Raw genomic sequence first — 7,170 nt, forward strand, 5'->3', positions numbered from 1 at the left:
ACCCTGCGTGACGGGAGATGTCTCCCGGACCAAATGGTGACCAGATGGTGTCCGAATGGTTAATGTTTGCTATTCTGCTGCTTATATGCTCGGGCAACACCTCACCGTGTTGCCCGGGCAACGCCTCACCTCATTCATCTCCAAAGGTTGACAGAGAGCTCCAAACATCATCTCCAAACAAAGCATTTGGAGCGAGTATATTATTGGGATAATCTACTCGCTACAATTTGATTACAAAAGTTGCCAAATGCTCTTACCATGACACTAGTTCTCCACATATGTCACTTGCTTAGCTTGGAAACTGTACTTGTGTAATATAATTTATGTAAGATAAGCTACAACCCTGTAAGATAAGCCCCTGTCCTTTCATAATGAGATCTTAACCACAACGCCACAGAAGCAAGCAGATGCTCGCAGTGCGACTTATGCTTTTGCTCGGCTCCTGGAGCGCCGAGCAGCTTCTTCAATGTTTCTTACTTTCTTGGAGAATAGAGACCCCAGCTCGCGAGCCATGTAGCAAGCCTGCATGTATCGCAGTTACCAGCCAAGACGAACACCGGTGCAATTCCATTTCTATCTGTTCAAAAGCTGCTACAAATTCGTCCTACGGAGTTGACATCTTCCACGCGGCGTCTTCTAGTGTTGTCCTGTGCATATCAGTCCTGATCGGACTGCATTAGGTGAACAGCCCCCGTCGAGCCCGGACAGGTCCCGGTGCAAAGATGGCAGTCCACTTTTTGCAGCTGTGCTATGGCTTAGGTGCATTCTCTCTCTCTCTCTCTCTCTCTCTCTCTCTCTCTCCTCTGCTAAAACTTCTTCCTTTTCCGACACGCCAATCTAGTTGTTGAATCTCGTGATCCTGTTGTTGTTGTTGATGATTTATGGGTGACAATGATCGTGGGATCGGATGCGCCCCGGCGTACCCGTGTAGCGAATCGCGAAGCCCGGAAAGGGTGAAACGCCAAGCCTAATCGTAAAACGAGGCCAATCATTGTAAACTAATATGCCTCACGGCAAAGAAACGCAGACAAGCAGATGATTGGGGAGCCCCAGGAGTCCCTCAGGGTGACAAGCACTGGCCCCGCCCCACACAGAGAACACTGGGTAGCAAAATAAAAAACTCGACCCCCAGTTAAAACGCAAAAGTCATCCAGTGTCCCCCGGCAGAGCAGAAGCCAGCCACCCACCACGACTGAGGGCACACCAGGAGCCCGCCAGGAGCCCACCACGACTGAGGGTACAGCTCACCAGGAGCCGCCAACTCCCGGCACCTCTCGGCCAAGTCAGCGCCAAACACCGTCACCCTGCCGGGAGAACCAGCCAGAACACGTAAAAAAAATCTACCAACAATCCCGTACTTCAAGGCGATATGTGCGCCAGGCGTCGCAAAACCGAATCGTAGAATAGGGATGCCAAACGGCAGTATCAAATCCAAATCGCGAAAACAAAACGTGATCCGGCGGCTCTCAGGCTGAGGTGTCCAGACGTCCCCTCGTTGTCAAGGTTTAACCAGGAGTCCCCCTCGTGATCCTGCGAGCTCACCACAAATGATTCTGCTTGGAAAAGCGGAATTGATGATTGATGAAGATTATGCCACCCAAAAGGTGGCACGGGCATGAATAGCCCGTAAGTGGTGGCCCTTTTCAGCCATTACCAGTATCAAGAGCTGATACTGGAGATCTGTGGAGGTGCGACTGCACCCTACGTGACGGGAGATGTCTCCCGTCGGAAAAACGGAAGTGTTTGAAATTGAAATTGAAATTGAAATAAGTTTATTGAGGTAAAATACACACAAAGGGATGAGGTAGCTCAAGCTATTCTCACCCCATTCAGTACAACGTGTTAATATATACATAGACACACATCACAAATAAACATATTATCAAACATTCTGAGAGATAAACATATACATTTCCTCCTTCACAAGTAGTATGTTAGGAAGTGTTTGTATGGCTGAAAACTGTGGCCTCACGAGTTGCACTCGCCCACCCTCCTCCCTGCAGCCAATGGTCTCACTGGCACACATTATCGGGGTGCCGTCACAGGCAGACCTAGGTGCGACTTCCTTCCTAACAACCGCACTTTAACTCCCCTTGTATTGTGTCCAGGGGACACAATACATTTCTGTAAGTGGGAAATTAACCGGCCACATTCGACATCCTTCCTGGGTGCTATCTTTGGGTACAGGTAACTGGCTAATCGCCCATAATTCAGCATGCACCCCTTGTACATTGTTATGTTCGACCTTGCCTACTCCCTACATGACTTGTTATATGATTTTGTTTACGGAGGGGGAGGGGGGGGGGGGAGGGGGTGCACCGCCGGAACCCCACAAAGTGTTAGGCTTCCACTTATGGCAGTATCTTTAGTATACATCCTTAGTATAGGGAGCCGGTCGGCCGAGCGGACAGCACGCTGGACTTGTGGTCCCGGGTTCGATCCCGGGCGCCGGCGAGAAACAATGGCAGAGTTTCTTTCACCCTATGCCCCTTTTGCCTAGCAGTAAAATAGGTACCTGGGTGTTAGTCAGCTGTCACGGGCTGCTTCCTGGGGGTGGAGGCCTGGTCGAGGACCGGGCCGCGGGGACACTAAAGCCCTGAAATCATCTCAAGATAAGGAAGAAGATACATAGCTTAGTTAACTTCTGTAACTCATTTAATCCATAATTAATTAAGACTACGTTAATGTTTACTTAAGGAATAAATTCACACTACACAATTTACGGGGAGAATGTACGATTGCTAGGTGCATGCAAATAACTAAGCTATAATTAATTGTAATTAAGATAAGATGTTTATTCAGGTAAAAGCACATACATTGAAAATGAGTTACAAACATAATGTTGGATTTCTAAATAGAGCTAGTACATACAATGCCTGAAGCCACTACGTACAGCGTTTCGGGCAATATTTATTTATTATGTTTTTTGAGATATATACAAGAGTTGTTACATTCTTGTACAGCCACTAGTACGCGTAGCGTTTCGGGCAGGTCCCTGGAATACGATCCCCGCCGCGAAGAATCGTTGTTACAACCAAGTACACATTTTACTGTTGCGTTAAACAGAGGTATAGTTAAAGATTTGCCCCCAGTAAATCCTCCCCGGCCAGGATACGAACCCATGACAAAGCGCTCGCGGAACGCCAGGCGAGTGTCTTAATTACCACTACACCACGGAGACTGGTAGACGGATCATACAGTGATTGCATGATCCGTCAAGCTCGCCTATAACGGCCTTCCCGTCATTACCATACCTCAGTCACAGGGCCAACTCCAGGCCCTCCAGAAGTTCTTATACCTACTCCACTTCAACTTCCACCCAGCATTGCATTCTCCACAGAACCCCCTGCATCACAAGCCAGCGCCTATCTACCCACCATAGAAAACGCGCAGACCATCCGTTCAGTGCACCCCATACTACAAGAAACTCAAACTATCGAGCCCACTGCAATACTGCCCATTGCTCTTGTAACAAGTATATTATGTCAGTAATATACTTTTCTCTAAACTCTCATTAGTTTATGTGCAGATAATGAGATGGGTTTGTTAATTCTACTTGGTCCACTAATTACGAATTCATATTTCTTGTTGACCAAACTACACACTATTAATAAATTACTATTAAGTTTTAGCCAAAGCAGCCAAAGGCGTATCAAGTGACCACTGTTCCAATGATTATTATCTCCCTAACAGAGATCGTCAGCATGATGCTTGACAAAGTATCTCAAGCACTGGAACAGACCAACCCTCAGTCAAGGAAGGAAATGTTAACAAAGGTAAAAAAATATCTGCTGAACTTATTTCTTCCACACCTCTACAAGCCCTACCGGACAATGTCGACGAAGTCGAAGAAGGTGACGAAACAGAATTGTTTCAGCATCCAATGGCAGTCTCCGCTTCAACAAAGAAGACACAAGCCGTAAGGGAAATCATTCCATTAGAATCCACTAGGGACTCAATGAATTTAATTACAACAGAATAATGAACAATAACGACAGTCTCAAGATTATGCAATGGAATATCCAAGGATTCAAAAACAAACTTCAAACACTCAGAGCAGTGCTTCTCAAGGACAACATTGATATTGTTTTACTTCAAGAAACACTTACCAGGTCTGAAAGAAGTATTAATATCACAGGATATCAAGGTTACCACTGACCAATTGCACAAGGTGGCACCAGAGGCATTTTAGTACTAGTAAGAAATCATATCAATGCCACGGCAATCACAGAGTTGCCTAACTATGGTGAGGACGTCGAAATTATGGGTGTTAATCTCACTATGAGGAACTCAATGCTAATGAGGAACACACAAATACTTCTTCAATGTATACAGGAACCATTGAGAACACGATTTGGATCTCTCAGCCATCTTTGAAGTTGAGGTTTGTTGAGCTTAAAACCGTTGTTGCTTGTTTGTGTTACATCTGACCTTCTGAAGAAAATATCCTGATCAACATCCTCTTAACTTGTGCAGTATTTGTATTCTTACTTGTGCAGTGTAGTATACACTGAACGAATTCGCAATAAATCCCGCACTATATCACTTTCAGGCCATTCTTAAAGATTATACACGTTGGAAAACGCCCATTGCGAGTACTTGGGGCAAGAAATTGAAATTGAAATAAGTTTATTGAGGTAAAATACACACAAAGGGATGAGGTAGCTCAAGCTATTCTCACCCCGTTCAGTACAAGGTGTTAATACATACATAGACACACATCACAAACAATAAACATATTACCAAACCTTCTGAGAGATAAACATATACATTTCCTCCTTCACAAGTAGTATGTTATCAGACGTACACCCAAATACTTTTATGACCTAGATATACTGTATAGACAATTTGCAAGAGACATGCAGATAATTCAACAAAATATTACAGTCTTGGTGCAAAATTCTTATATCTCTCAAGAATATCATCAACCTTTCCGTTGTGACACATCCAGGCTATTTGTTCAGGAACAGTCCTTATCTCAGATTGGGGCAAGGTTTTTGGAGGCATGACTTTGGATCTTCTTTTGATCTGTTTTGGGCGTTTTCTTTCGTAGTTTCTTCTGACTAATCATATTTCCCGGTTGGCTGAATTTTATGCCCTTTTATATATATATCATAATCTATGATGTTCATCGTTGATTTATACCGTCTCCAGAGGTTCCGATTAGCTAACAAAGCTCTTTTTACTACTTATGTCACCCATCTTGTTCCCTTTCTTTTCTTTTTTCCTTTTTGGCACATATCTTTGAACGAGTTCAGTAATGACCTTTCTGAAACTTTTCCACGATGCTTCCATGTCATGATCACCTATCAGTTCCCTCCATGAGGTGTTTTACAACTCCTCTCTCATTCCTTGATAATCTCCTCGACGGTAATCTAGAAAGTCATCTGCGTGGACCTTTACGCGAGTTTCTGTAATTGTATGTGAATTCAACACCAGTAATTCCATCTATCATACTATCATACAAGAGGCGCCACACATCTATGGTTGATCCAATAAAATCAGCAGACTTCTAGATGTTACTACTGCTCAGCATTGACTCGGTTACAAGTATCTCTGGGAATTCTCATTATCTGCTGATGTAGACCTGACCAAATGTAAACTGTCAACAAAATTATTCGCACACCCTCCGTCACTATGTGATGGAGCGCGGAAAGATACGCGAATTCAGAGACAATTCTATAACCAATGTTCCAACGATGTGTAAATATTTCATTCAAAATGATCTGCTACCAGAAATGTTAGCTAAATATCCCCAGTCTGCTAACTGTAGGTAGTAACTAAGTGACTGTAACCTATCCACCGCTGCCCACTGGATGGGGGGCGGTGTGCAGGACAAACATAAATTGTGACACTAGGTCTCCACATATGTCAGGTTGCTTAATTTAGAACCTGTACTTGTGGTAGATCTCGAACCCATTGATGATGTGACGACTTATACTGAATTTTGTAACTAGCTCATCAAGATTGTAACTTGCTTAGCTTAATAAAATGTGAGGTTCAGTCCCTGAGCCCATTATGTGCCTCTGTAACCCTTTCCACTACCGCCCATAAGATGGGTATGGGGTGCATAATAAATGAACTAAACTAAAAAACAAAATATTCCATCTTAGAATATTAATGTAACAAGTGTAACACAAACAAGGAGCAACCATAATTAATAATTTTGTTGTATTTGTGTCTAGCTTCAGACACGAGCTTGTTACAATTATGTCCTAAATACTCGATAAATTAATTGTAAATGATTCTTTATCATTTATGTAAATGATTCTTTATCATTCCTCTTAATTCAGTAAGGAAGGAGTCTGAAGGGGGTTAATTTCATAGGGTAACGTTTCTATGGGCTTATAACTATTGGTGAAAAATTATCTCCTGTTTTATATCCTACATTGTGGCTTGCTCAGCTTGAGACCGTTGTTCCTTGTTTGTGATACATCTGATCTCTTATAGAAGAGGTCTGGAGTAATATCCTGCAAATTGTTCAGTTTATATTTTAAAAGTTTCGATGAGATCAGCCGTCATGCCTCGTTTGTAGTGCTGTTAGCCCTCTGCAGATATGAGTCGACTTAGTTCAGGAATGATTTTAGTTACCCGTCGTTGAACTTTCTCCAAAGCATGTATGTCTTTCTGAAGATCAGGGGTCAGATTCACGTAAGCAGTTACGCACATACTTACTGAACGTATACATTTTTCCTCGATCTTTAACGACTTTGGTTACATTTATTAAACAGTTTACAAGCATGAAAACTTCGCAATCAACTGTTGTTATTGTTATAAACAGCCTCCTGGTGCTTCGGAGCTCATTAAATGTTTAATAATTGTAAACAAAGCCGCTAAAGATTGAGAAAAGATGTACAGGTTCGTAAGTGCTTGCGTAACTACTTCGTGAATCTGGCCCCAGGTCTCCGTGCTTGGATACAATAATCTAGATGTGGGCACACAAGAGCTTAGTACAGTTGTACAGCTATCTTCTTTTACTTGGTCAAAATTTCGTTTGGGTATTCCTAGGATTTCCTTTCCTTTTTTACTGCAGTTCTCACTTGTGCAACTTTCCGTGATTGATGGATTCTGACTCCAAAATCCTTTATTCTTCATCAATCTGCAGCAAGGTTGAAAATTGAAAATGTTAATTTCCAATTTTGCTATAAATTACCTACTTAAAATTATATG

The sequence above is a fragment of the Procambarus clarkii genome, chromosome 15 (genome assembly GCF_040958095.1).
Source record: "Procambarus clarkii isolate CNS0578487 chromosome 15, FALCON_Pclarkii_2.0, whole genome shotgun sequence".
NCBI classification, from domain to species: Eukaryota; Metazoa; Arthropoda; class Malacostraca; order Decapoda; family Cambaridae; genus Procambarus; species Procambarus clarkii.